The following is a 17,268-nucleotide window of genomic DNA, read 5'->3' on the forward strand; positions in this document are numbered from 1 at the left end:
ATAGATGAGATATAATTTACCTAAAGTGTAGTTTACAGACAAGCCAGTCACCACACAGCCCATTTCTGGGGGGAACTGCGGAGCCTGCAGGTCCTACTAAGAAGGTCGCCATGTTCTATGCCACGTTCTCTACCCAGCCTCTAGAACCCCTCAGCCCCCAGTTCCCCAGCTCAGCTGACTAGAATCAGCAATGTGCTCATGATCCAAAGGCCATCAAGTTTTCTATGGGTTTATGGCCCACGAGGAGGTTTAGCATAGAACCTCTGTTTTAATAAGGATACTATTGAGTCAAACAGCCATTATTACCTAGAAAATTCGTGTGGAACTGACAAATTGTGAATAAGTTGAAGTTTTGAGTTATCAGAAAGGATGAGTGAGCAGTTATGAACAAGCAGAAGCTATAGGTAAGCCAAAATCAAAAGGTATTTATAGGAGAGTTGAAAAATTAGTAGAAATGGGAATGGTAGCAGTACAGATGGAGGGATGCTGAGTCACTGCATCTATGGGATCCCTGAACTTGCCAAGGCAGCAAGAAGATGACTCAGATCGGTGACTCTTCCACGGGATGCTTCTAGTTCCTGAGTGACTTCCAGAGTCCAAGAGGCCCAGCTCAACAGGTTTTCTTGATACGTCAGAAGATTCTTAAAGTCCTTATTTCCATAAATACCGTCATGATACCCCTGCTCCCATCACCCAGATGAACCACTGTTCTTTGCAGCGAAATGGTCTTAACAAACATCTCAATAATAACGTTGGCTAACACTTATTTAACATGTATTATGTGCCAAGCACTGAGATATTAATTTGACACATTGTACCTCACTTAATTTTCTGAACAATCCTACAAGGCAGGTACATATTATTCTTATCAATTTATGGATGGAGAAACCTAACTTAGAGAGGTTACCTTGCTTGTCCATGTCACATCTTCTGTGGGGGAGCTAAGTCTGAAGCAGAGCTGTATAACTCTGGAGTTCAAACATGTAATTATATTTAACTTCTCTCAAGTTACTCAGTTCCCTTGGGATCATTTCGGATGTACAGAGTGGAAGTAATTTAAGTCATAAAATCAGAAATGTAGCAACCAGAACTAACAGGGAAAAAAAGACTCATCATGAATATCATGTGTTATAAAATAATCATGTGTCTTGCTGAAACTTCATAAAAGAGAAGTTCTAGAAAGTTCTCCCAAACAAGAAATGGTGAATGGGAATAATTACTAATTTCAGATACATAATATATGCCAGATGTATTATCCTATTTGAACAAAGGGTTAAGGAAAATATGTATTCTTTCTAGTTTAATAGTGGCCTCAGTTTTCCTAATTTGCTTCATAAAGTCTTATGCTCTTGACAGGGAATTCTCCTACAAAGGGGTTTTCTGAAATCAACCATGGATGTAGAGAAGAGACTACTTTGCATTAAAAAAAAGAGAAATGAAACTGTAGAGTTAAAAGAAAAAAAAAATGTGGCCAGGCACGGTGGCTCACGCCTGTAATCCCAGCACTTTGGGAGGCTGAGACAGGCGGATCATCTGAAGTCAAGAGTTCAAGACTAGCCTGGACAACATGGTGAAACACTTTCTCTACTAAACGTACAAAAATTAGCTGGCTGTGGTGGCGTGCACTTGTAGTTTCAGCTACTCAGGAGGCTGAGGCAGGAGAATTGCTTGAACCCAGGAGGTGGAGGTTTCAGTGAGCTGACTCTGTACCACTGCACTCCAGCCTGAGCAACAGAGCAAGACTCAGTCTCAAAATAAATAAATATATAAATAAAATAAAAAATGTTATGTGTAAGAAAAATAAGCTGTGAGATATGAAGTGTAAGATATCAACTCTTCTAATTATGCTGCATTAATAACTAAAATTTATTTCTCAAAAACTGGAAAATTTAGCAGAGATGTAGCTATTTAAAAATGAATAATAATGTTGAATATGTGTTTGCTCCATGAGGGCATAGATTTTTGTGTTTCCTTCACTGCTGGATCCTTAGAAGCTGGAACAGACTATGTTATATAGTAGATGCTCCATAAAAATCTGCTAAATAGAACGAATAAATGACTGAACTCAGAAGACTGAGATTATTCTCTGAATTGTATCTCTGAATGATATATGAGCAAGTCATTTAGCATATTTGGATGCAAGTTTTATTTATTTATTTGTGGGATTTTTGTTTTCTAAAATATACTGCAAGGAGATGGAATTTGTTCCACTAGACATAAAACCTAACAGCATGGTACTGGTTTAGGAACAGGCAATAAGTCAAAGGAACAGACTAGAAAATTTAGAGAGAGACTTTGAATACACACACACACACTTAGTATTTTAAATAACATCAATATAACAGCATGGTACTGGTTTAGGAACAGGCAATAAGTCAAAGGAACAGACTAGAAAATTTAGAGATAGACTTTGTATACACACACACACACACACACACACACAGTATTTTAAATAACATCAATATATAATATAAAATGAATTGGTTTATGACATCTGGCCATTGATTAGGACAAATCATATTAATTCCCTCTCAAGCCATATACAAAGCCACATTCCAGATAGATCAAGGACTTGAACATTTTTAAATAAAAAAGCAAAGTATGGCCGGGCATGGTGGCTCATGTCTGTAATCCTAGCACCTTGGGAGGCCAAGGTGGGTGGATTTCTTGAGGCCAGGAGATCGAGACCAGCCTGGCAAACACGGCAAAACCCCATCTCTATTAAAAATACAAAAATTAGCCAGGCATGGTGGTACACACCTGTAATCCCAGCTACTACTCAGGAGGTTGAGGAATGAGAATCACTTGAACCCGGGAGGTGGAGGTTGCAGTGAGCTGAGATCGCACCACTGCACTATAGCCTGGGTGACAGAGCAAGACTCTGTCTCAAAAAAAAAAAAAAAAAAAAAAAAAAAAAGCAAAGTATAAAACTACTAGGAACAAAATTCGCAAATTCATAGAAATGTTTTTATAACCTTACCATGGTGTACCCTTTATAAGAGTAATGCCAGGCTAGGCACAGTGGCTCACACCTGTAATCCCAGCACTTTGGGAGGCTTAGGCAGGTAGATCACTTGAGCCTAGGAGTTGGAGACCAGCCTGGGCAACAATAGTAAGACCCTGTCTCTATGAAAAAACAACAAAAAAAATTAACTGGGTGTGGTGGTACACACCTATGGTCCTAGCCACTTGGGAGGTTGAGGTAGGAGGACTCTTTGAGTCCTGGAGGCAGAGGCTGCAGTGAGCCATGACTGCACCACTGCACTCTAACCTGGGTGACAGAAAGATACCATGTCTCAAAACAGTATTTTAAAGAAGAGTAACACCAAAGCCAAAACTATAAATAAAACAGATTAATGTATGAACAAAAATACATTAGAGTGCAGGAGAAAATAAAAAGTGTTATGGAATGAAGAGGAAAACTTGGACAAATGAAGATGGTACCATACATCCAAGCTAATTATGTTACTTTAAAATATTTCTTATGCCTGTCACAGTGGCTCACACCTGTAATCCCAGCACTTTGGGAAGTTGAGGTGGGAGAATTGCTTGAGCCCAGGTGTTCAAGACCAGCCTGAACAACACAGTGAGAACCTGTCTCTATGAAAAATAAAAAATTAGCCAGGCATGGTGCCATGCACCTGTGGTCCCAGCTGCTCAGAAGGTTGAAGTGGGAGGGTCACTTGAACCCAGGAGGTTGAGGCTGCAGTGATGGCACCACTGTACTCCAGCATGGGCAACCAAGTGAGACCCTGTCTCAAAAATAAAATAAATAATATATTTTTTAGATTATGAAACTATTATCACATTCTCAAAACTTTAGGGAAATAGAAAATAGAAAAAAATCCCCTGATTATAACACAATGACTATCATTTTTGTTTATTCCCTTGCAATATTTTTCATAGGAATTTTTTTGTTAAGATATTTCACATGCCATAAAATCCACTCCTTTAGAGTGTACAATTTAGTGGATTTTAGTATATTCACAAAGATGTGTAAGCATTACGACTCTTTAATTCCAAAATGTTTTCATCCCCCACCCCAGAAAAAATGATGACAACACATTAGCAGTTACTGTTCATCCCCCTCCCTCAGCCCAAATCTACTTTCTGTCTCTATTTATCATAGGCATATTTTAAACCCATTTGAATTGTAGAAGCCTCCCTTGTTTCATTTAACTGTCTGTCAGAAACAAGCTTTCCATAAGTGAATAGTCTTCAAACTTTTGTATAGAAAAATCAACTCTAAAATGTTTGCAGAGGGCAAAAAACAAAAGGAAGAAAAACAGAAATAAAAAGGATCATTCCAGGATACCAATTAAAAATATACATAATTTACTAAAAAGTATACAATACAGGTCAAGAAGTGAATAGGGATTCTTTGATTCTTCCACTTTCTTAGTAAACTTGCTTTCACTAAAAAAAAAAAAAAAAAAAAAAAAAAAAAAAGAAGTAAATAGGGCCAGGTGTGGTGGCTCAGGTGCGGTGGATCACACCTGTAATCCTAGCACTTTGGGAAGCCAAGGCAGGTGGATCACCTCAGGTAAGGAGCTCGAGACCAGCCTGGACAATATGGTGAAACCCCATCTCTACTAAAAATACAAAAAATTAGCCAGGCATGGTGGCGGGCACCTATAATCCCAGCTACTTGGGAAGCTGTGGCAGGAGAATCCCTTGAACCCGGGAGGTGGAGGTTGCAGTGAGCTGAGATCGTGCCATTGCACTCCAGCCTGGGCAACAAGAGCGAAACTCCGTCTCAAAAAAAAAAAAAAAAAAAAGTGAAAAGGCACTAGGTCAGATTATTGAAGAAAGGAACATTTTCTTGGGTCTGATGGTTTTACTATTGTGTTATCTTCAAAAACATTTTTTTAACAAAAGCAGTACATGCACATATTTACAAAAATGTCAACAATGCTTAAGAGCTTATTGTAAGAGGTAAGAAAGCTTTGCTGCTCTATCCCGCCCCCAACCCACCCCTTTGCCTTCCACTCAAACCCTAGAACCAAGTCTGACTTTTTAACGGCTACAGTTTTAAAAATTCTCCTGGGTGGTTACTTCCCTATCTCTAAATACTACAGTCATATCGCCACTTCTTTATTTATCAGACAGACAGGCTTTATCTGTGGACTTCCTTCCTATTCTGACAGATGAGAACTCAGTTCACTTACACCCTCCTCCCTCCCGATATGGATGTCTCCTTATTTTTAGTTCCTCTATTGTAATTTTAGGTAACTTATTTACTTGAGTTCCTCTTTGTAATTTTCTTAATATATGAATATTCGCTTCCTGTTCTGCTAACTGTAACTTGTATCTCTCAAGTCCCCACTTTGCGTGGGTCCTCTTCCCTTCTACTTCCAAAATTCTCTCTGCGTGTTGTTTTCTATAAGATTTCAACAGAATAAGTGAAAAAGTTCAAATGACCAGCACAATGGAATATGACGTTTTAACAATGGCATTCAAAAAACTGTGAAGTTGTTCACGCGCATAAGCAAGAAACTAATAAAGGAACACACATCCATCCATCTTTCAGCTTCTTCAAATCTTAACATTATCACATATTTGCTTCCCTTTAAAAAGAGAAAACACTGTCAATCCACTGAGGCCCCATGTACTATTGATTGTATTTCTCTCCTACCTCAATGTTCATCATTATATAAAAATCGCTCTTATTCACTCAGCATTTACCATTCTACCACTTGATTTTATACTTTTGACACATACTTTGGCATCCATAAACATTATATATTAGGCTGGGCATGATGGCTCACGCCTGTAATCCTAGCATTTTGGGAGGCTGAGGCGAGTGGATAGCTCGCGCTCAGGAGTTTGAGACTAGCCTGGGCAACACGGTGAGACCTCGTCTCTACCAAAAATACAAAAATCATCCAGGTGTGGTGGTGCACACCTGTAATCCCAGCTATTCGGGAGGCTGAGGCAGGAGAATCACTTGAACTTGGGAAGTGGAGGTTGCAGTGAGCTGAGATTGTGCCACTGCACTACAGCCTGGGTGACAGAGCAAGACTCTGTCTCAAAAAAAAAAAAAAAAAAAAAAAAAAGTATAATATACAATTTTGTATGTCATACTTAAAATTTAACATTTTTATTGACACAATTTCATTCATTAGACTTACCATTCTGAATATCATTTGATAGTGTGCTTAACATCCTAATTGCTTACTATTATAAATGATGCTGCTATAAGTACTTTGGGTATTCTTAGCATAAATGGGGGAAAGGAATGCTAAGAAAAATTAGCAAATAAATTTTTAAAAGAAAAAAGATAAATGTGGGAGATTTAGAATTTACCTTTGGATTCAATGGAACTGGGTCCTGTTTCTTATACATTAATTATGTTTTAGCCTAACCTAGTAGCTATGAAGTTCTGCTCACAGAATTAAAAAAAAAATCTGGAGACATTTATAAATAAGAAAAAGCATAGATGATAATAAAAAATATACATGTATCTCCTACAATTAATCAATGTTCAGCACAATATTTTTTTTTTTTTAGAGGCAGGGTCTTGTTCTGTCACCCAGGCTGGAGTGCAGTGGTATGATCATGATCATGGCTCATTGCAGCCTTGAGCTCCTGGGCTCTGGCAACCCTCCTGCCTGAGCCTTCTGAGTAGCTGAGACTACAGATATGGGCCACCACACCTGGCTAATTCTTAATTTTTTTTTGTAGAGATGAAGTCTTGCTATGTTGACCAGGCTTGTGGGAGTTCAGTCAGGCTGGTGGAAAAAATTTTAAAGATAGTTATAAGAAATAGAGCAAACCTTCTTGGAAGTCTGTGGGGGTTTACATCGCTTCAGTAACAGATTTGGCTGAAGACAGCCTAATCCTCTCTACCTTTAGCTGACAGCAAAAAAGCAAATAATAAGGGAATATGGGGAAGTTTATCTGAATAGCTTGTTTACTCATGTAGTCCTAAAACCAACCTTTGATCAACCTCAGGTGTATAATTGCTTTCTATTTGGGGGTTGAGCAATGTTAATTACCCTCTAGTGGTGTTTACTCGAGACCTTTGTCATTTAATCTGTACTAAATAAATGTGAACTTTGCTAGCTTATTGAGGTGAAGCTCCAGACCAACAGCAGAGCCCTTTAGCTAGACTGACAGGCAAAATACCTGTGTCAGTGTACGTCTCTCATCTATCACTGGGTCAGGGTCTGCGGGCTGGATTCCTGCACAGGCTGGTCTCAAACTCCCGGGCTCAAGTGATCCTCCTGCCTGAGCCTTCCGAGTCGCTGAGACTACAGATATAGGCCACCACACCTGGCTATTTTTTAAATTTTTTAGTAGAGATGAAGTCTTGCTGTACTGCCCAGTCTAGTCTTAAACTCTTGGGCTCAAGAGCTCCTCCTGCGTTGGCCTCCCAAAGTGCTGGAAGTATGAGTCACGGTGCATGAGTCACGGTGCCGAGACAGACATGTTTTTAAAAATAAAGGAATACTCCTGAAACGCTGAAGTCTTCTTTGTACCCCTTTGTGATAACATGAGTAGCCTCTTAATGACACCAAGGAACAAGTTAGTCCCAAAGTAGCTCACATAAATGGTGATAGAGGAATGAGGGGTGGGTGTGATCTATGCAAAAAACCTTTTCTCTTTAACGGGTTGCTGTTTCTAACATAATTGCAGTAGTACCCTATGTTGCTATAATGCATTATAGTTTTCAACGTGCTTTTGTGGCCTCCATAATAGAGGGGTTGTGAGGTAAGCTTCAACCACAGCTGCCCCACTACCCAAGAGAGGATACACAATGATGAATAGGTGAATTTCTGCCTCTTAGTTTCTTAGCTGGGGAGGGGCACTTACTGGAACAGCACAGAAAACAGAGTCTTTGGCCCAGTTGGGGAATCTTTATCAGGTTATGCTACTTCAAGCTTTCCTCCTGTTAAATGTGAGAGGAATAAATCCCTGTTCCTTGGATCAGTGTGACTCTGAAACAGCTGGAAGAGAGACAGTTTTAGGCAGGTTGAAACAGAGAGCTCCAGCATATGTACTTTTTTTTTTTTTTTTGAGACGGAGTCTCGCTCTATCGCCCAGACTGGAGTGCAGTGGTGCGATCTTGGCTCACTGCAAGCTCCACCTCCTGGGTTCATGCCATTCTCCTGCCTCAGCCTCCTGAGTAGCTGGGACTATAGGCGCCCGCCACCACGCTTAGCTAATTTTCTCGTATTTTTAGTAGAGACAGGGTTTCACCGTGTTAGCCAGGATGGTCTCGATCTCCTGACCTCGTGATCTGCCCGCCTCGGCCTCCCAAAGTGCTGGGATTACAGGCGTGAGCCACCCGCCTGGCCTCAGCATACGTAATATTAGGAGAAAAGATTTCTAAGGATTAACAAGAGAGCAATGCTGGGCATGGAACATCTCCTCCAAATAAAGAAAGCAGCACTTTCTAAAACTCAAGCTGATTTGAAAGTTGCTGAATCGAATGGAGCTTTGAAAATAGAAACAGGGGCTACATATAATACGATAATACTGGGCTTGCTCCACTTTTCCAGGGATCCAGGTGCACATTGCTGGGTCCCAGGCTGGTTGATGCTGGCAAACTATAAGACAAGCATGGAGAAGAAAATACATGGTGAAAAGTAAAGACAGAAGTCTTAAAAAAGAAGAGAGAAAGATATTTTTGAAATTAATGTCAAAGGTGTGTGTGTGTGCATGCATATATATACGTATATATAATAATAATAACTGTACAGTAAGGTGACCCCAGTTTCAGCTTATTCAGGGGAAATCACCAATTATATCTACAATGTATAACAGAAGAAGCATGGCTTCAAGCCCTTGAACATTTAAGCTAGAGAAGCAAGACAAATAGTCACAAAAGAAAGCTCAGTATTTCTAATATATACATATCCCCGATAGACACACATATGCATACATATATATATGTATGCATACACTCACACACATACATACACATATGTATACATATATATACACACATTTGTGAAATAAACATTTATGTATAATTGAAAAGATCAGCCAGGCACGGTGGCTCACGCCTGTAATCTCAACACTTTGAGAGGCCGAGGCAAGCAAACAGCTTAATCTCAGTTCAAGACCAGCCAGGGCAACATGACAAAACCCCATCTCTACAAAAAATACAAAAAAATTAGCCAGACATGGTGGCATGTGCTTGTAGTCCCAGCTATTTGGGAGGCTGAGATGGGAGGATCACTTGAGCCTAGGAGGCAGAAGTTGCAGTGAGGCGAGATCATGCCACTGTACCCCAGCCTGGGTGACAGAGTGAGACCCTGCCTCAAAAGAAAATAGAAGAATAAGGACAAACCCGAGCTTTCAATAAACTCCATAACTTATTTCATTTTCACATAATAACTGCTGGCTAGATTCAACATGAAGACCCTAATTAGCATCTGTATTCCCCATGGTGTGACACCTCCTATTTACCCCCTAGCTAGAACTGACCATACCCCTTCTGATAACCACAGATAATTTTCATCTTGGCTCATATTTCAGCATGAACCACCATCATAACGTGTTACATTATTTCATTTGTCCTTTCCCACTAGGCTTTGAAGTCTTTAGGATAAGAACCATGTTCTTACCTTCCCATCTCTGGCACCTGATGTGTTATTTGGCCAATGTATGTACTCAGCACATCCTCAGTGAGTCAGCACATCCACTGCCAGTCACAGAGAGATGGGTTGTGCTGTTGAAGCAACTTCTTCCTACCGTCTCGTGCAGCCCTTGCAGCTTTGTTCTCTTCTTTAGGCAGACAATCAACAGCTATCGTATGTAATTCACAGGGGCTTTCTTGTATTTTCTCCCATGGGGAAATAACTGCCATCCCTCTTCCTCCAAGGCTAATATACAAATTCTTCCAATGTGCTGTTAAAAAACAAAAAAGACTATTAAGGACCTAAGATTGAGACAGAAAGGAAAAGTTTTACTGCCAAGTGGGGAACCTGGCACAAACAGAGGCAACAGTCTAGGAGACCCTCAGGGATGAGATTTAGAAGAGAAAGGAGGTAGGTCCTTTAAAACAGAAACACTAAAACTATCTCTGTCCCACATTATGAAAGTAAAATGTCTGGGTGATGTTGATTGGCTGACAAGGTCTGCGTTTGTTGTTACATAATTCTGGGGCTCATTGGGCTGGTCACTGTGCACTGTTGGGGCCATCTTGGGATAATGGTATCCAGGTGGACCTCAGGCGATCTTCCTGCCTCAGCTTCCGAAAGTGCTGGGATTATAGGCACGAGCCAGCGCACTGGGTCTCGCTTCTCTATTTCTATGGAGATCATATGTAACCCTTGTCTCCTAAGCGGTGGGTGACTCCTCTCTTGGGCAGTGCTCCTTCTATGAGACAAGGGAGAAGAATGAAACTCCTTCAATGCCTACTATATGGCAGGAACTCTACCGCACTCAGAAACTTACAAACAACATTAAGTGGTTATCATCATTTACAGAGGACACCACAAAGCTATTAAATGGTAAATTTAGGGTTCAAAGCCAAGTCTAGTTTGGCTTTCAAACTTTGGGTGATAGCCCTGGATGTCCTTCAACAGCCTCAATAGGCCACAGTGACTCTCCCACTACCAATGAGTGACCGAGCAGCTGGCTATGACATAGGAGGCCAGATATGTATCCCAACCCAGACTTCTAGGTCTTACAAGTCCTGGTTAGTTCACTAAGTGAAGGACTAGCAATTTGCCAGTCAAGAGAACTGCTCAGCAGCATAAAATGCTCTCTAGTCAGGAGGAAAGACAAAGGAAACAATAAAGAGAAAACTGTGAAAGGTTGAAGGATTGAGGTTACAAGAAACTAATTAACTATGCTAACCTTATATTGGTTTTGATAGTGAAAAAAGCAGTATGTAAAAAACACATGGTATAGAAAATGCCTTTTATGCTAGACTGTACTGAAATTTAAATGAGGTAATGCATCTGAAAGCGCATTACTTTTTTTTTTTTTTTTTGAGACGGAGTCTCACTCTCTTGTTCAGGCTGGAGTGCGATGGCACAATCTCGGCTCACTGCAACCTCTGCCTCCTGGGTTCAAGCGATTCTCCTGTCTCAGCTTCCCCAGTAGCTGGAATTACAGGCGCCTACTACCACACCCAGCTAAGTTTTTGTATTTTTAGCACAGACGAGGTTTCACCATGTTGGCCAGGCTGGTCTCGAACTCCTGACCTCAGATGATCCACCTGCTTCGGTCTCCCAAAGTGCTGGGATTACAGGCATGAGCCACTGCACTCAGCCAAGTGCATTATTTTTAAAAGTATAAAGTATTACGCAGCCATGAAGGATTATTTGTGCAAGAAGAAAGCTTTTACAGGAAAAACTTGAAACATTGGTATTTTTGCCTCCTTTTTAACAACTAGAGTCGTTTTGGGAGTTGTTTCTTCTCAAAGAAACAACCCATGTTTATTTTCCCAGTATGGCAGGACCATGTAGGAAAGCAAAATTAGCGCTCAGGAGAGGAAATTCTCTGAGACTCTATAAGACTCCATTACCCTCCTCTGAACTATGGCCAAAAAGATTGGATAGCACTTTTTAAGGTAGTTTAAGAAAAATAGGCGGTGCATGGTGGCTCATGTCTGTAATCCCAGCACTTTGGGAGGCCGAGGCGAGTGGATCACCTGAGGTCAGGAGTTCAAGACCAGCCTGATCAATATGGTGAAACCCCATCTCTACTAAAATTACAAAACTTAGCCAGGTGTGGCGGCAGGTGCCTGTAGTCCCAGCTACTCAGGAGGCTGAGGCAGGAGAATTGCTTGAACCTGGGAGGCGTTGGTTGCAGTGAGCCGAGATTGTGTCACTGCACTCCAGCCTGGGTGGCAGAGCGGGACTCCATCCCAAAACGAAAAAAAGAGAGAGAGAAAAAAAGAAAAATATATAGTGAGCACAATAAAGCTGTATAATTTAAATTAAACGTGAATAGCATGCCTGGAGACGTTGTACCTAGAAAAATATTTCTACCCAAAAAATCAAATTTTATTTTCTCTTATAGATATTCAATCTGCTTTCATCTCAGTTCTCCCTACCTTATCAAACCTCTCCCCACATTTCCTATTCTTTTTCTCGCCAGCCTGATGTCTCTCATTGTACTGCTTAAGAGAAATGTTATGTTACTATTCTTTTCTCCCAGAACTGTTTCTCTGGTTCTTTAAGGTATCTGAGTACACACTGTGCCTTCTTCCTTTTAGCCCTCCCTTCTCCTTGTTCCCTAAGCCTTACCTTTACGACCTCAGAACTTCAAGTTCCCACTACAATTTTAAATATAGACTATTTTGCTTTTCCTCCTACGAGGGAGCTTAAATTGCCTCTAATTACACTGTTTTCCCGAGTCCTTCCTCTCCTTTGCAATTTAGATATAGCACAGAAGTACATTTTGCTTGACTGTCCTCTGAACTGTCATGCTGTTTTGATGCGGTTCTATGGTCCAAGAGTCTTGGTTAAATAATGGCCCAGCACCCACCTGTGTTTAAAAGAACTGCTTCACAGGCAAATCAAAAAGCCCATGGATCCGAAGTCACAATGGGTGTTGCTATTCAAACAGCACCGGATTGCTATTCAATGCTTGGTTGAAAAATAAATTTCAATTTCATTCACCTAAAATACTTCCTTCTCTTTTGTAGGATTGTATGCTCTCACTTCAAGCTGGACTTGATCACAAGTGGACATTAACATAGTCTTACAGATTAGCCTGTTTTCATTGGTCCAGAGTATTCTCCAAATAAAGCAGGGTCTGTGCATTTGAAGCAACTCCCCTGAACAATTTCATGGGCATTCTCAAACTTGAGAGCTACTTGAAAAGCTGTGTTGGAGAAAAGAACAACCAATGAATGTGGCAGGACAGAATGTTGAACATTAACTTCCCTTTTCCTCTTCTCCCATCTGTTCTCTTCCATTATCCCTACCACTCCACTCAGTCTCATTATTCAGGCAACAGTTATTTTGCCTTTATTTCCTCAAGAAAGGAACAAAAGAAAACAGAATTGCTTTCTGATTTTTTTTTTCCATTTTAAAATGGACTTTGAAATCATAAGCAAAGAGGTGTTTAAGAGTCTTTCCAAAGTCAAACATGAAGGTTTTGAAATTTCGAAGTCACTGCCTTGAAGAGACTCGAGGCTTGGAGTGTGTACAGTATGTCAGAGCCGGACTTTTCTCCTTCCTGAGACTAGATGATTGTCTGAATCCAAGACAGTCTTCACGATTTCAGAGGAAGTGGTCAAGTGGTCTCTGAAGTAGACCTTCTGCTTAAGAGTAGTCAGGAGGCCAGGCACTGTGGCTCACACCTGTAATCCCAGCACTTTAGGAGGCCGAGGTGGGCAGATGACCTGAGGTCGGGAGTTCAGACAAGCCTGACCAACGTGGAGAAACCTCGTCTCTACTAAAAATACAAAAAATTAGTCAGGCATGGTGGCACATGCACTCCAGCCTGGGCGACAAGAGTGAAATTCCGTCTCAAAAAAAAAAAAAGAAAAGAAAAGGAGCAGTCAGGATGTATGCCTCCAAAGCTGAGGTAGGGAGAAAGACACCAGAGTTCTAGAGGCCTGCCAGCTGCAGCAGCAGCAGAAGGAAGGTGTGGGGGAGAACAGGGCAGCCAGGCCTGTGCCACCTCCCAGACACAATTCTAGGGAATGGAGGTTAAGTGGTGATGGGAGAAAATCTTGACTTAATTTATGTCAAGATTAAAGAAATGCCACCTGGTGGCATTTAAGTTCACACATAGGTAAAGAAAGTTATGCATTTTCTGTGAAATTCATCCCACTATTTGGTAGAAACAGGAGCTCTGGATTCAGGTCAAAAGTCTCTTTTGTCAACTGTGGCACCACTGAGCAACTGCTCAGCTTTTGTGAATCCTGGGTTCTTCATTATTAAAATGGGAACATTAACGTTGGGTTGAGTATAAGAAATGGACATTTCTGCAGGTCAAAAATGGTTGAATATTTGCATTTTCATATGATTCAACCTAATACTTACTTCACAGGCATAAGGAAAAAAAATAGAATAACATACAAACAACTGTCCCTGGAGTAAGTACTTAACAAATACATGATTTATAAAGAAGATACGTGAAAGATATTTGTTAAGTACATGATTTATAAAAAGATATGTAAATATGTACACCCTTGTTGTCTAATCATCATAGAATAACCTGAGCTTAAAATCCCTGCTCCCTACCATACAGAAGGCAAAATGCCTATTAGGGGTTTTCTTTCTCCTCCCTCTCCTTCTTTTTCCTCCTCCTCTTGACTCCTCATCATCCTCCTCTTTCTTCTTCCCCTTAAAGTTTAATGTCTAAAAAGGGGCTGAGCACGGTGGCTCATGCCTGAAATCCCAGCACTCTGGGAGGCTGAGGTGGGCAGATCACCTGAGGTCAGGAATTTGAAACCAGCCTGGTCAACACGGCAAAACCCCATCCCTACTAAAAATACAAAAATTACCCAGGCATGGTGGCAGGCACCTGTAATCCCAACTACCCAGGAGGCTGAGGCAGGAGAATCGCTTGAACCCGGGAGGCAGAGGTTGCAGTGAGCCAAGATTATGCCACTGCACTCCAGCCTGGGTGACAGAGTGAGACTCTATCTCAAAATAATTAATAATAATAATAATAATTTCTAAAAAGGTAATACATTCTCACAGTTCAAAAACCAAAAGGTATAAAAATACAGCAAAAAAGTCCTATCATATTGCTGTCTAGAGTACTATTTCTTATATATTTTCCTGATTTTTGAGTATTTTAACATGTGAGTGTTGGATATGAGTGTTGGATTTGAAAAGTTTGATGATAATTTGTATATATTTATGTGTGGATGTGTGTGTGTGTGTGTGTGTGTATAGTAGTCCAAGACGATCAGTTTATGAATAGTAAGAGGAGACCCACGGAAAACCAGTCCCTTTGACCAAGTTCACTCAGATAATCAGCAGCAGGACTTGGACATTAACTACACTTATCCAACATCCTTTGAGGTCTCACATGACAAATTACAAATATGGAGTGTAAATGTAACCCACTCTGCTAGGCAAATAAAGCCTTCTTTTTTTTTTTAATTTTTTTTTTTTTTTTGGTTTATAGGCAATAGAAGCCAGGGTGATGTACAGTCAAACCTCATTTCTCATGGCTTTCATATCTGCAAATTCTCCTACTCATTAAAATTTATTTGTAACCCCCGAATAAATACCCACAGCACTTTTGTGATCATTGGCAGACATGCGCAGAAAATAAAAAAAAAATTGAGTTGTTGATTGTACACATTCCCATCTGAATTTCAACAAAGCAAAACTCTGCCTTCCCACTTCAGCTTTCTTACTATATGTGTGTCCTTTTTCTGTTTATTTAGTACCATGTTTTTCACACTTTTGTTCTTTTTGGTGATTATTTTGCTGTTTAAAATGGCCAACAAGTATAGTGCTAAGTGCTGCCTAGGATTCTTAAGCACGAGAAGGCTATAATGTACCTTACAGAGAAAATATGTGTGTTGGATCAGTTTCACTCAGGCATGAGTTATGGTGCTATTAGCTGTGAGTTCAATGTTAACAAATCAACAGTGTATGCTAAAGTGTTTTTAAACAGAAACACACATAAAACAAGGTTATATGTTTGGTTGGCAAAAATGTCGTGACCAGAAGCTTGCAGAAACCTAAACCTGTATTCCTTTAAGAGCAATGGTTCATTATTCACTAATTCAATGTCTACAGCAACTTTATAAACTATAACTACCATGAATAATGAGAATTGACTGTATTTTAGATCATAATACCTGAAGTGAACTTTTCCATCATGGTTTTTAGTTCTTAGAGTGCCTCGGATTAAGTTTTTAAAAAATATGATAACTGTGCTCTCATATCCCACATTCTTGAGGTAAAAAAAATATTTTATTGGGTACAGAAATGGCTCCTGCATGCATTTTTGGAGGGGCCGGACCTCTGAGGAAGCCATGGTTGGCTCAAGTGGTTTAAATGTATTGCTAATTTCATAGCCTCTGAACCACTAATGAAATAATACTGATGATATGTCAGCAGCTGTGTTTGCAGCTCCTTCAGGAATGCTTATATCTTTTACTACTGGTAAAGAAGAAATTTATAGTAACATATTTTTTTTTTGAGATAGAGTCTCACTCTGTCGCCTAGGCTGGAGAGCAGTGGCTTGATCACGGTTTACTGCAGCCTCGATCTCCCAGGCTCTCCCACTGTAGCCTCCCCAGTAACTAGGGCCCCCACACATGCATCACCACACCCAGCTAATTTTTTTATGTTTTGTAGAGAGAGTGTCTTACTATGTTTTCCAGGCTGGTCTCGAACTTCTGGGCTCAAGCAATCCTCCTACTTTGGTCTCCCAAAGTGCTGAAATTACAGGCATGAGCCACTGCACCTGGTTTCTGGTAATCTTAAGTAGAGACTTATGAGTGCATACCATTGTATCACCAAACTGGGACTCACTTTTATCTTTCTGTTAATAGCCAATGCAGTTTTTCTGTTAATTACAATGAAAATCAATGGTTGCTTAGCAAGCTTTTACTCATAACTCCAAGTTTTGTGACTTATAATGAGAAATGGGTATAACTCTTTGTAATTTGTTAAAATGCAGATATTTCCAGGAGAGATAACATATAAAACATAACAGTTTCCTATCATTATTTTTATCCTTTTGAACCACTGTATACTACGGACAGACAAAGGCAGTTTTGGCCACTTACTCCTCAGTGTGAATAAGTTGACCAGATTTTTCCAGAACCACAGGTTCTGTTAAGAGACAATGTGGAGAGAAATGGGTGGGCAGGTATGGAAAGAAGAGTCAGAAACAGATAGAGAGCTGATCTCTATAAATGGCTCATTATCGGTTGAACTGTGTTCTCTTCTCCGCAAAAAGATACGTTGGAGTCGTAACCCCCAGTACCTCAGAATGTGGCCTTATTTGGAGATGGGATATTTACAGAGGTAAGTTAAAATAAAATCACTAGAGTGGGTCCTAATTCAATACGACTGGTATCTTTATAAAAAAGGGGATATTTAACCACAAATACAGACACACACATAGGGAGAGTGCTAGTGAAGATGAAGTCAGAGATTGGAATGATGTAGCATTGCCAGCAAACCACTAGAAGCTGGGAGAGTCACGTAGAACAGATTCTCCTTCAGTCCTCTGAAAGAACCAACTCTCCTGACACCTGGATTTCAGACTTCTAGCCTCCAGAGCTGGGGACAATGAGTTTCTCTCATTAAGCCATCATCCAGTGTGTGGTACTTTGTTATAGCAGTCTTAGCAAACGCCTGATTCCTTAAACCATGC

General features: G+C 40.3%; 1 long non-coding RNA gene across 1 annotated transcript in view; it reads right to left on the reverse strand.

Moving 5' to 3' along the window:
* The window catches only part of LOC126932859 (uncharacterized), a 54,066-nt gene that overhangs the window by 19,300 nt on the left and 17,498 nt on the right, over nt 1-17,268 (reverse strand). Inside the window, exon 2 of the long non-coding RNA XR_007718348.1 lies at nt 9,576-9,858. This is a non-coding gene — a long non-coding RNA (uncharacterized LOC126932859). The remainder of the gene's footprint in view (nt 1-9,575; nt 9,859-17,268) is intronic.

The sequence above is a fragment of the Macaca thibetana genome, chromosome 12 (genome assembly GCF_024542745.1).
Source record: "Macaca thibetana thibetana isolate TM-01 chromosome 12, ASM2454274v1, whole genome shotgun sequence".
Classification (NCBI taxonomy): domain Eukaryota; kingdom Metazoa; phylum Chordata; class Mammalia; order Primates; family Cercopithecidae; genus Macaca; species Macaca thibetana.